Below are 13494 nucleotides of genomic sequence, written 5' to 3'. Positions count from 1 at the left end.
CTCATAGAATTATTATATATTTAGTTTTTTTTGGGTGGATTGAACTTTTTTTTTGTTGAGAAAGAAGACTTTGAATTTCATTAAGACAAATTAGTGTTGTGGAGGAACATCCTCCACGCTGTAAAACTCGTAACATGTCTTGCATGTTTTGCTAGGTAATGAGCAACAAAATTACAAGTCTACGAGTGTGGAAAAAAGAAATGCAATTGACATCAATAGTAGCTTTGGCCGAAGCAAGAATTTGACCAAATGGAGATAGAGAATCTTCACTGCTCTTGAGAGTTTTTATTACCAATTTGGAGTCGCCTTCCAGGATGAAATTGGAAAAGTTGAGTTCTTGAGCAAAGGAAATGGCCCTTAAAGCTACCAAGGCTTCAACTAGATCAGAAGAAAATGGAAACTAAATCTGTTCTAAGAGGGAGGCAAGTACCTGTCCATGATTGTTGCGGATAATGACACCCAAACCAGCCTTGTTTATATCTTTGAATGTTGCCCATCAAAGTTAACCGTAAGAGAACTTTCAGGTGGAGGGATTCATGAAACCCGACTTGATCTAGACATCGAAACCTAGGATTGCTGAGCATGATGGAAGTCAGATAGGGCTTGCTGAGAGTTTGGGATTACCTGTATAATGGGATAATCTTTGTTGTTAACTTTGATTTGATTCTTACGAAGCCAAACTGTCCACAATATGACTGCCATCAAATTATCCAGGTTTTTCCTTTCTTCGTTGGCATGTTGAAGTAAGTCCTTAATGTCACGGAATGACTGAGTTTGGGGGAAAGAAAAATCTGGCATAGATTCCCAGATTGCTGAAAGTTTCAATCATTCCCAGATTGCATATAGAATAGTTTCAACAGCTTGCTTGTAGTGATCGCAAGTTTCATCTTGGAGAATTTGTCTCTTTTTCAGGTTCTTCTTCACTGGGACAACGTCTCTACACGAACTCCATGTGAAATTCTTAACTTAATTTGGGACCCAAAGACCCCAAATTTGTTTCCATATCCCACTGTCTTGCCGTGAGTATCCAGAAGCCAGATTGGTCAAATTTTCTTTTGCTAGAAAATTGTAACCAGACCTGACTGTATACTCACCCTGTTAGAAATACTGAATTCAATAGTATTGTATTTCTCACTGAAAGAATATACATGAGTGCCTTTATATAGGAGGCATATGAGTGCAGTACAAGTAAATATGGGTGTAGTACAAGTAAGAGTGCTTTACAAGTAAACTAGTTGGACCCAAAGCCCACAACATTATACATGTTAATAGCCCCCCTCAAACTCAAGGTGGATGTGAGACCAACTTGAGGTTGTCAACCAAAGTATGAAGGCGTCCTGTAGGATGTGACTTGGTGAAGATATCTGCAAGTTGATCTGTAGAGCAGACAGATATTGGCTCACCTGGTGAACAGCATAAGAAATGTCTGGATGAGTAACAGTGAGATAAACTAGGCTACCAACTAAACGTCTGTAAAGAGAGGGATTAGACAATGGTTTCCCCCTGAAGGAGTCAGATTCGTATTAAGCACAACTGGAGTGTCAACAGTCTTGCTATCAGTGAGTCCAGCTCTAGACAAGAGTTCAGAGGCATACTTGGCTTGAGTAATGTAAAGTCCATCTGTAGAATGAGTGATTTCAAGACCCAAGAAGTAGCTGAGATGTCCAAGATCTTTCATCTCAAACTGCTGACTGAGAAAATCCTTAAGTTCTTGAATGCCACTGAGGTCATCACCAGTTATGATCATATCATCCACATACAGGAGAAGTAAAATAGTGCCTTTGTCAGTGCGACGAAGAAATAAGGCAGAATCATAATGACTGGCCATGTAACCCAAGCGAGAGATGGTAGAGCTGAATTTGGCAAACCAAGCTCGTGGAGCTTGTTTAAGGCCATAAAGTGCATGTCGAAGGTGACAAACCTTGTTTGATTGAACAGAGAGACCAAGAGGAGGTTGCATATAAACTTTTTCACTTAAATTTCCATTAAGGAATGCATTTTTGACATCCATCTGGAAAAGATCCCATTTACTGGCAGCAGCAACAGCTAAGAGGGCACGAATAGATGAGATACGAGCAACCGGAGCAAATGTCTCTTCATAATCAATCCCATACTCCTGTGTAAAATATTTTACAAGACGAGCTTTGTAGCGCTCAATGGACCCATCAGAGCGAGTCTTAATCTTACAGATCCACTTACAACCAACCATAGATTTCCCAGGGGGAAGAGTGACTAAGTCCCAAGTATGGTTTTTAGATAATGCATAAAGTTCCTCTTTCATTGCAATCTGCCATAAAGGGTTAGTGGAAGCCTCATGATAGGTGTGAGGCTCGTGCAGTGTAGCAAGGGCAGTGTAACAAGGGCAGTGTAACAATGATAGTCAAGTAAATGTGCAGGAATGGACCTTACCCGAGTTGAGTGACGATGTGGAATGTCTTGTGCATGATTTTCAAGCGGAGCAGGAGCAAGGGACCCAAGATCAGGGTTAGGTAGCTCGTCTTCGACCTGTTCATCTTCCACCTGTTCATTAAAGGGGGAACTAGGAAAAGGATCAAGGATATCTGGTGGTTGGACAAAGAAGTCAATAGGAGAATTAGGAGCAGCTATAAGAGGATCAGGATCAGTTATAGGAGGGTCAGGAGCAGCTACAGAAGGAATATGTGTCTCATCTGGAAATAGATCTAAGACAGAAGAGGAAGATAGAGAAGCACGAAAGTGAGAGAGCTCGACAAAGAGGCGATGTTCCCAAAAGACAACATTGCGAGAGATACGAAGACGATGAGAAATAGGATCATAACACCGATACCCCTTTTGAGTTTCGCCATAGCCAAGAAAACAACAAAGTCTTGACCTAGGCTCAAGTTTGTTATGCTCATGTGGCTGAAGAAGAAAGAAACAAGCAGAGCCGAATGAGTGAAGGTGGTGATAGTCTGGAGGTAACCCAAAAAAACGCTCATATGGAGTTTGATTTTGGATGACAGGACTGAGAATGCGATTAATAGCATGAACAACATAAAGAGCAGCTTCGCCCCAAAAAGGAGCAGGAACTTTGGCAGAAATAAGAAGAGCACGAATAGTGTCAAGAATATGACGAAGTTTTCGTTCGGCTCTATCATTTTGCTGAGAGGTACCTGGACAAGTTAGTTGATGAACAGTTCCATAGGAATGCAAAACAGCTTGGAAAGCATATTGAGTGTACTCAAGAGTATTATCAGATCGAAATTTTTTGATACATCTGGAAAATTGAGTTTCAACCATTTTTGCAAAATTAGAATATACTTGCAATAATTCAAAACGATGTTTCATATTAAAAATCCAACTATAGCGAGAGTAATCATCAACAAAGACAACAAAATATAGAGATCCGCTAATACTAGAGACAGAGGAAGGTCCCCAAACATCAGAATGAATAAGGTCAAAGATATCAGTGGATATTGATTCACTAGTATTGAAAGGTAAAGCTGGTTGTTTTCCTAACTGACATGAAACACAATCAAAATTTTCTGTAGACACTGAACCTAACAAACCTCTAGAAGCCAATTGTTGTACACGAGAAGAAGATGTGTGACCAAGACGAGCATGCCAAAGTGCAAGGGAAGGAATAGAAGAAACTGCAGCAGCTGCGGCAATAGAAACAGGAGTAATAAGTGGAAGACGAAGGTTGTCCACGGGAAACATACGCCCAACTCTGGGACCGGTCCCTAGCTCCTGTCCCGTCCTTGGATCCTGCACAATACACCCAGAATAATCAAATATAATTCGATAACCTAACTCAGCTAATTGTCCCACAGAAAACAAATTGTAAGAAAGGCCAAAAACATTAAAGACCCCAGAAACTGAGAGGTTGGAGGTTGAAACAGAACCTATATTATGACCATACATTATGGAACCATTTGCTGTGCGAATAGTAAGAGGGTGTGGTGTAGGTTTAAGTTCAGAAAATAAGGACGAGTGAGGTGTCATATGATTGCAACAAGCAAAATCCATAAGCCGAATCCATAAGCCAAGAGGAAGGAGACATACCGGATAGAGCTAAGAGAGAAGAGGAATAAGATGCATTACCAATTATACAAATGACATTGGCGATGATGTTTTTAAGGTCATATGTGGACATGGTGAAAGTGCGACTTGAAGACTTAGACTGTGCAGAGACGGGAGCCATTGGTTGGACACTCTCAATGTTAGCAATAGTGGCAGCAGAAATTGAAACAACAGATTTATTGCGCTGATAGCAAGTCTCAATATTATGGCCAAAACGTTTGCAAAAATTGCAAAAATGTTTGCTGGATTGTCGGCGACGATTGTTGCAAAAAGAAGAAGACATGTCCTTATTCTTCATTTAGAAGCAAAATATGCAAAAATGGATTGCAAAAATGAAATCTACGCGAAAAATTGGGTAAGGAGCACATGGATTGCAAAAAGTCAACTATGGAGAAAAGTCAACGGTCAAAGTCAACGCGGGTCAACGATGACGTGGTGGGCGACGTCAACAGTGCGGATGGACGATGATGTCAGCGATGACGTGGCAGTGATGACGTCACCTAGGGCTGATGTCAGTAGGTGCAGAGTAGCGCGTTGTAGTGCGTAAAGAAGGATGTCGGCGTGTGGCAGCGCGTGGGCATGTGATCTTCAGTGCAGGATCTTTGAGCGGCGCGTGCGGGCTCCGATGGCTTCACAGCTTCCACTAAGGTGTAGATCGGTGTAAGACGATCTCAGTGGTACCTGAAGAAAACTAATCGGAGCAAGAGTCGCGGCGGTGCAGAAAGAGGCAGTGGTCTTTGCAATGTGAAACGCCTCAACGATGGTTGTTACAGGTCCGAAACCCAAGGACGATGTCTGGAAGACGTCAAAGGTTCAACGGTGAAAGGCTGCAACAGTTGTTGTGACGACGGAAGTGATGTTGAGAATGGAGTAACACCAATAAAAGACAAGACTACTAAAAAAAAAAGGTCAGAGCAGTGGCTCTGATACCATGTTAGAAATACTGAATTCAATAGTATTGTATTTCTCATTGAAAGAATATACATGAGTGTCTTTATATAGGAGGCATATGAGTGCAGTACAAGTAAATATGTGTGTAGTATAAGTAAGAGTGCTTTACAAGTAAACTAATTGGGCCTAAAGCCCACAACATTATACATGTTAACACACCCGATGCTGTGAAAGGCCAAACCAACTTATATTCAACCAAGGTAGCGCACAAGAGAATGCTCTCTATCAAACTTACCTATTGAGGGTTGAATAAACCATGTAAAAGATTGTCATCCCGGCTCTTTGAAACCGGGTCAATTAGTTCAAATACCTTTATATCTTCAAAACTTGCAACAATTGGTGATAAGATTCGTGGATGGCCAAAAAGTGGTAACCAAACATCAAGCCATGTACTGATGGAGTCCCCACAACCCACTCTCCATTTAGCTCCTTTCAAAAGAACATCTTGGCCTTTTAAAATACTACGCCAAGCATAAGAAGCCAAAGTAGAATCAGTAGCTTCCATAATTGAGCAATTAGGGAAGAATTTGGATTTCAACACCCAGTAAAAGTGGGAAATCTTATGGTGCAAAAGTCTCCATGCTTCTTTTGAGAGTAGTGCATCATTGAAAAGTGCCAAATCCTTGAAGCCCATACCACCATCAGATTTTGGATGACATAAAGTATCCCATTTAACCTAATGAATCTTTCTCCTATCTCCCTTTTGCCTCCACCCAAACTTCCTTATGAGACTTTCGATTTTTGAACATAATCCCAAAGGAATAAGCAGTTTGAAATTGAGAATTGAGAGTAGGAGAGCATGAGACTGTGAGAGTATGTCTAAAATAAAATGAAATTAGATACTTATATTAGTTATATGAGGGGTTTAGATATTTAGGGTTTGTAAATTTTCAATTTACAACTATATTACTTATAAGTTTTTGTAATTACTCATTTTTCTTTTTAACTTTAAAATATAGGTTTAATATAAAAGGTATTCGTTCCTTAAGAAAAAAAGTATAAAATGTATTTGATAAATATAAAATAAAATGAATATTTATATGAGTTAAAAAAGTTGTTTTAAATGTGTCGTTTCGCGTTAACAAATATAAATTAGTTTATCAAAAGTGTGAATTGCAGGTCATATAATACTACGCCAAGCATAAGAAGCCAAAGTAGAATCAGTAGCTTCCATAATTGAGCAATTAGGGAAGAATTTGGATTTCAACACCCGGTAAAAGAGGGAAATCTTATGGTGCAAAAGTCTCCATGCTTCTTTTGAGAGTAGTGCATCATTGAAAAGTGCCAAATCCTTGAAGCCCATACCACCATCAGATTTTGGATGACATAAAGTATCCCATTTAACCTAATGAATCTTTCTCCTATCTCCCTTTTGCCTCCACCCAAACTTCCTTATGAGACTTTCGATTTTTGAACATAATCCCAAAGGAATAAGCAGTTTGAAATTGAGAATTGAGAGTAGGAGAGCATGAGACTGTGAGAGTATGTCTAAAATAAAATGAAATTAGATACTTATATTAGTTATATGAGGGGTTTAGATATTTAGGGTTTGTAAAGTTTCAATTTACAACTATATTACTTATAAGTTTTTGTAATTACTCATTTTTCTTTTTAACTTTAAAATATAGGTTTAATATAAAAGGTATTCGTTCCTTAAGAAAAAAAGTATAAAATGTATTTGATAAATATAAAATAAAATGAATATTTATATGAGTTAAAAAAGTTGTTTTAAATGGGTCGTTTTGCGTTAACAAATATAAATTAGTTTATCAAAAGTGTGAATTGCAGGTCATATTTGCTTGTCAAATAAGTTGATTCACTTATTTCCCTAACCCGTAAAAACATGTGTCGTGGTCGTGTCGTATTTGTAAGTCATGTTAAATATTGTCACCTCTAGTTAAAATATAGTTGTACTTGAAAAGGATAAAGTTTTAAAAAACTATACAACAATTAAGTTAAAAAGCTGAGAGGATTAGCATGAACCTAAAAGCACAAAATTTCCGCCAAGTTGCTCAAGAATTGAAGCAAAAAGTATTATGATTGCATTTGTTTTCTATAGTATTTTATGTAGTGATTGCCTGGCTTGTAACAACACATACAATTTGTAGAGTGGTTTTCGGGTTGTTTCTATTTACCAATTCAGGGACTAACAGTTTCACATTTTATTAATTGAATTCTCACCATGTTCTTTAAACTACAACAAGCATAATAATAAAAAAACAAAAAGTCACGCACAGAGATCGTTGTACCGCCCACAAATAAGCGCTCCTGCCATTGTACGTGTTGGTCTCAAGCGCGAATCCCACATCGCGTAAAAAAGAGTAAGGGGGAGGCGAGGTAAGGCAATAAAAGGAGAAGGAAGGAGCTAAACAAATCATACCTTTCTCGGCCTTTTGGCTAAGATCAAGTGTAGTATCTGTTCTTATCAGTTTAATATCTGATATGTGGCCCATCGGGTCACACGATATTAAATTTATTTCTTGAGGGGGAGAGCCCACCACAATAGCTTGCTATTGGGGCTCTTAAGCGTCGTCCATGCGTTGCACTATTGCACGGGCCTGGCGCACCCCACCCAATTATAGTCTAAAAGTTTACTCTAAAATCTGGAACTGTGAATGAATCGGACTAAACAGGCACAAGCCAACGGGTTTATTCATAGGAGGCCGAAAGCAAGTGCGTTGAAAGAACAGGGTTGGGTTATATTTTATCTCACAGTTTTTCATTACTATCTTTATACACTAATTTTTCCTTTATAGGCCCAAGACTGAAAACTGTGGTGAGACCGGAGACCAATCAGGTCATAAAAAACAGGTCCAATACTGGGTTGGATCGGATCATGATCAGCTCTACTCATTGTATCGAAGTAAATAGGGCCCTATAAATCAAAAGCAACCTATAAAAGCGCTTAAAATAAATGAACTTATGAAAAATGCTAAAACTATAAATTATTTTACAATAATAATAATAATTATTTTGTGTAAAATAGTTCCACATCTTGCAAAAGAGAGGAAGGGAAGTGTAATAGGAAATAAAAAAGGAGTAATACTAATAGTCTTTTTGGCCGGAGTTTATACACTCCGCTTTTATGTATAGTTTTTAAAAGCTTTACTTATTTTTTTTCTCTCACTATTTTTAAGTATAAATATACTTTACCACATTTTTATATAAGTTGTTTCCAAATGGATAATAGGACCACAAAAACTTACCCAATTTTTGCTAAGACTTGCCCGAGGTGAGTTATGAGTAGTGGAGATGTGAACCCACCATTTTTTTTCTTTCACTCACAAATTGCCATTGAGTTGTACCAAATTTTCTTTTTTTGATAGGAAGTTGTACCAAAATTCTGTTCTAATTAGTTTAATATACTACTATGCATCTTTGGTGTGATAGTTACTACACAAGTACAAAGTTTGCTTGGAGTGTGTGGGGGCAATAATTGAGGTTTAAGTTTCTAGGAAGAAATTTCACAAACATATATATTTAGATTATACTAAAATAAAATTTATATTTTGTATAAAAAATAATAATTTAATATCTGGTATGTGGGTTGATGGTCCACATGATATTAAAAATGGCCATCACAATTTAATATGCATATTGTTTATTTTTTTAGGCCAAAAGAAAAAAAAAATTATTATGTTGCTAAAAACAAGTTATTAGTAAGTTCCCTAAAAAAAAAGTAAGTTAATTATTTTTTTTAATGCAAAAATATAAGTCAATAAACTGTAGTTATAATCTTCTCAAAAAAAAAAAAAAAACTGTAGTTATAAAGGTTTCAAGAGCCATGTATTTGCTCTAGCATTAGTTATATTAAAAACATCTAAGTGGTAGTTATTTAATATTGTTTTTCCTTAGCTTTTGCTTTCTCTTAATAAAAAAGATAAAAATTTACACTCTTTTGAGTTTAGGATTGCTTCTAAATTTATTTCTGAACTTTCAAAAATTGTAAACATCGAGTATTGGGCATCTTTAAAACTTACATAACAAAAAAGTCAAGAAAGGGAATGAAAAAACATATGCATATATCCAGTCGTTACGTTGACAACAAACTAATGAGATGAAGACCTAATCACATTGTTAAAGTACTAGTCGTGCCTATTTGGGTTACACATCAAGTATTTAACTGCACACTCCACTGTTGTCATGTAGTATGGTGGTGTGAATGTGTGTTTCAAACACCTTTATTCTTATTTATTTTTTAGTCATTGAAAATTTATGAGAAAAATAACTGTTGGACAATAATTGATAATATAGCCGTTGGGCTTTTAAGGGTTATTAATAACCAATAATTATAGATTATTATCTTCATAAGTAGCCTATATAATACTTGTGGGGAGTAGAAAGACCCTGATCAGGATGTGGGCCTTTGGGCCATGCTAAGGAAGACCGACCTGCTCTTGGGTTTAGAACTTGTTATTACTACGGGTCGGCCCATATGCCGAGGATCCGAGAATCCAGCCGAGGGTGAATTTCCCTTTGGACGGATACCGGAGAACCCGGGACTTCATGGTAAAGGTTAGGGAATGACACGGTCAAAACCAATGGTTAAAGGGGGTGAACCCTTGAATGTCCTAGAAGCACCGATGTTAGAGAAATACCAAAGATAAAGGCTGCCACCTCCACATTAAAGACCCTGCACCTACCACCCTGGCCGCATTAATGGGGAAGTGACACCTGAACAGTGGAAGGGAAACTTCTGGTTACTATTCAAAGGCACTGAGAAAAGAAATATCTAGGCTAAGGGGGAGTTGGGGCAACACGTGTACAAAGTATCAAAAATAGGAGTATTTAAGGAGCAACTTAGAACAGGAATGGGGGCTCCCTTTTTTGTAATCTAAAAGAAAAAGAAAAAAGAGAAAGAGATAATATAAGAACAGCTCTTGGCTTACGTCCGAGCAGGTTGATTTACAATATTCCTTGTTGTTTTCAAGTGTTTGCAATCTTTGGCTTGTCATTTAATCCTCAGACACTTCTAACCTGGGTTTCAAGCCCACACTCTACAAATTCATATTGTTTAAGGCTCATTGGGCCTGAGCCCGTAACTGTTCTTGGGGCCAGGTGCAATTGTGCACTTACAATTGGCGCCGTCTGTGGGAAATCTAGTCTAGAAGAGGTAGGGATATTATGGCAGGCTTAGGCTCTCACCATGCAGAGTCACAGGGATCACAACCGGAGGACCATTTTGAGCGTCTTGAACATCGAAGGGATCGTGAGGGAAGTGTCCATACAGAGTACCCAGGCGCCAGCCATACTCATGGTGGGGGTAGCGCCCCCCAAGAGGACGGTTCTAAAACCATGCAGAAGGAGATCAACCGTTTAAAGAGAAAGCTACGCCGCGCCAGACGTAGGCCTTCATCATCCTCACCTAGTGCTTCCTCGGAAGAGGATAGGCGAGCTGGCTACAGTTCGAGATCGTGCTCACCTGCCAGCTCAGTGTCCTCCGGTGAAGAGGACGACCGGCCAGCTCGCAGACGCAAGAATCTTCCTTCTAGGGGCTTAGGCAACGACGCTATGAGTAGGGCGTTACACCAACTCTCCAAATCTCCGTTTTCACGGAGGATTGAGAGGGGGAGGCTCCCCAGGAGGTTCACCCAGCCCACCTTTACCATCTACAATGGCCGGACTGATCCGGTGGAGCACGTGAGTCACGTCAACCAGAGGATGGCAGTGCACTCTCACAACGAGACTCTGATGTGTAAAGTTTTCCCCTCCAGCTTGGGACCTGTGGCTATGAGATGGTTTAACGGTCTCAAATCGGGGTCTGTAGGCTCATTCGGGGAGCTAACTAGGGCATTTGCTTCGCGGTTCATTACGTGTAGCAGAGTCCCTCGGCCATTGGACTTGCTGCTATCCATGGCCATGAAGGAAGGGGAGACGCTGAAAGCATACTCCGACCGATACTGAGAAATGTTTAATGAAATAGATGGTGATTTTGATGAGGTAGCGCTTAATACCTTTTAGGTAGGTCTTCCTACTGACCACGACCTAAGAAAGTCTTTGACGAAAAAGCCCGTCCGCAGCGTACGCCGCCTTATGGATCGTATTGATGAGTACAAAAGGGTAGAGGAAGACCAGCAGCAGGGGAAGGGAAAGGAGAAGGTTATCCCGCAGGAGAGAAGGGATTTCAGGTTGGACAGATATCACAACAACAAGCCGAGGAGGGATTACTTCGGGCAATCCGGCTCGGCAAAGACTCGAGCCGTAAATGCGTGTTCCGAGAACCAGTGCATCAGTTACTAGAGAAAGTTCGTAAAGAGCCCTTCTTCAGATGGCCCAGCAAGATGGCAGGGGACCCTGCGAAAAGAAATCAAAACCTCTTTTGTCAGTACCATCAGGATGTGGGCCACACTACTGAGAACTGTCGGACCCTGTGGAACCATCTGGAGCAGCTCGTCGGTGAGGGAAAGTTGAAGCAGCACTTGTGTCAGCCCACTGGGCAGGTCAGTCAAGTTGGCTCAAACAACCAGAGGAATAATTCATCTCGGCCAGCATTGGGAACAATTAATGTTATCTTCGCTGCACTTGGTAGGACCGGCTCAGGTCCCACTAGGGTGATGGCGGTTTTCCATCCTCAGGCCGAGGATGTGGGTAGTAGGCCGAAGAGGTTGAAGGGCACTTAGCCCGTCTTAGGTTTCTCCGAGGAGGATAAGGTAGGGACTATCTAGCCCCATGACGATACTTTTGTGGTCACCCTAAGGATAGGGAACTATGATGTGAGAATGGTGATGATAGATCAGGGCAGCGGTGCAGATATCATGTACCCTGATCTATTTAAGGGGCTAAGGTTGGAGTTGGAAGATCTAACTCCTTACGACTCGCCACTTATAAGCTTCGAAGGGAGAGCCGTTGTGCCGAAGGGACATATCCGTTTACCCGTTCAATCCGGCTCAGAAACGGTTGAGGTAGATTTCATTGTGGTTGACGCGTACTCTCCATATACAGCCATCCTCGCCAGGCCCTGGCTGCACGCGCTTGGGGCTGTCTCCTCTACCTTGCACGTTAAAGTCAAATTCCCCTCGGGGGAATGTGTTGAAGAAATCCTCGGCAGCCAATCGGTAGCCAGGCAGTGCATATCGGCTGCGGTACTACATCAGACAGAAGCCAAGACTTCGGCTTTAATCACCAAAGACTTATAGCAGTTAACGGCTCCTGATTCATCTGGAATGGTGACAGGAGATGAGACACATTGCGAGGAGTTAGAGAAGTTTCCAGTAGCCGATGACCCAGAGAGATTCTTCCAAGTCGGTGTACTTTTGCCACACCAAGAGAAGATAGAATTGTTAGAATTCTTGAAGGACAATGTTGATGTTTTTGCGTGGGATCCTTATGAAGCTCCAGGCGTGGATCCGGGCTTCATTTGTCATCACTTAAATGTCAACCCAGCTATTGTTCCGAGGAGGCAGCCACCTCGGTGATCTTCCAGAGAGCATTCTGAGGCTGTGAAGGAAGAGGTTCTTAAACTCAAAAGGGTGGGGGCTATCAAAGAAGTTTTTTACCCCGAATGGTTGGCTCATACTGTTGTTGTTAGAAAGAAAAATGGAACGTGGAGGGTATGTGTGGACTTTACTGATCTGAACAAGGCCTGTCCTAAAGATTCGTTCCTAATGCCACGTATTGATCAACTGGTGGATGCCACTGTCGGACATCCTCGGATGAGTTTTTTGGACGCCTTCCAGGGTTACCACCAGATTCCCTTGGCCTTAGAGGATCAGGAGAAGACTGCCTTCATTACACCGACGGGGAATTATTATTATAAGGTCATGCCATTCGGCTTGAAGAATGCTGGGGCTACTATCAAAGGATGATGACCAGAATGTTCGAACAGCAAATGGGGAAAACCATTGAAGTATATGTGGACGATATGGTGGTGAAAAGCAAAACAATACCCTCACACGTGAAAGATTTGGCCGACACTTTTCAGATACTGAGAAAGTACAAGTTGCGCCTCAACGCCTCAAAGTGCTCTTTCGGCGTGGGGTCTGGAAAGTTCTTGGGATACATGATTACTCATAGAGGCATAGATGTAAATTCGGTGCAGGTCAAGGCTATTCAGGACTTGCAGCCTCCTCGGAACCCAAAAGAAATTCAAAAGTTAACGGGAATGATTGCCGCCTTGAATAGGTTCATATCTCGGTCAGCTGACCGGTGTCGTCCTTTCTTCCAACTGATGAATAAGTGGAAAGGGTTTCAATGGACCGAGGACTGCAAGTTAGCTTTTCAACAGCTCAAGCAATATCTTTCTCGGCCACCCATTCTGTCTCGTCCGGAGGCACATGAGATTTTGTTTGCCTATCTGGCAGTGGCCATCCACGCGGTCAGCTTGGTCCTGATAAGAGATGATAACGGGGTGCAAAAACCGGTATATTACGTTAGTAAGTCTTTAGGTGATGCCGAGGTGCGTTATCAACCCTTAGAGAAAGCGCTCCTGGCCGTGGTTCATGCCACGCGAAAGCTTTCTCATTATTTTCAGTCCCACACAGTGGTTGTTCTGACTCAATTGCC

At 40.8% G+C, this 13494-nt stretch overlaps 1 non-coding gene across 1 annotated transcript; it reads left to right on the top strand.

Moving 5' to 3' along the window:
• Positions 1 to 7368: 7368 nt before the first annotated feature.
• On the top strand, positions 7369 to 7564 carry LOC142621393 (U2 spliceosomal RNA). Its single transcript, XR_012841774.1, has one exon. It is a non-coding gene; the product is annotated as a U2 spliceosomal RNA (small nuclear RNA).
• The last annotated feature ends 5930 nt before the right edge of the window (positions 7565 to 13494 follow it).

This window comes from Castanea sativa, chromosome 12, assembly GCF_040712315.1.
Source record: "Castanea sativa cultivar Marrone di Chiusa Pesio chromosome 12, ASM4071231v1".
Taxonomy (NCBI): domain Eukaryota; kingdom Viridiplantae; phylum Streptophyta; class Magnoliopsida; order Fagales; family Fagaceae; genus Castanea; species Castanea sativa.
The sequence above is the reverse complement of the archived record's forward strand: the minus strand, read 5'-3'. Positions and strand labels throughout refer to the sequence as shown.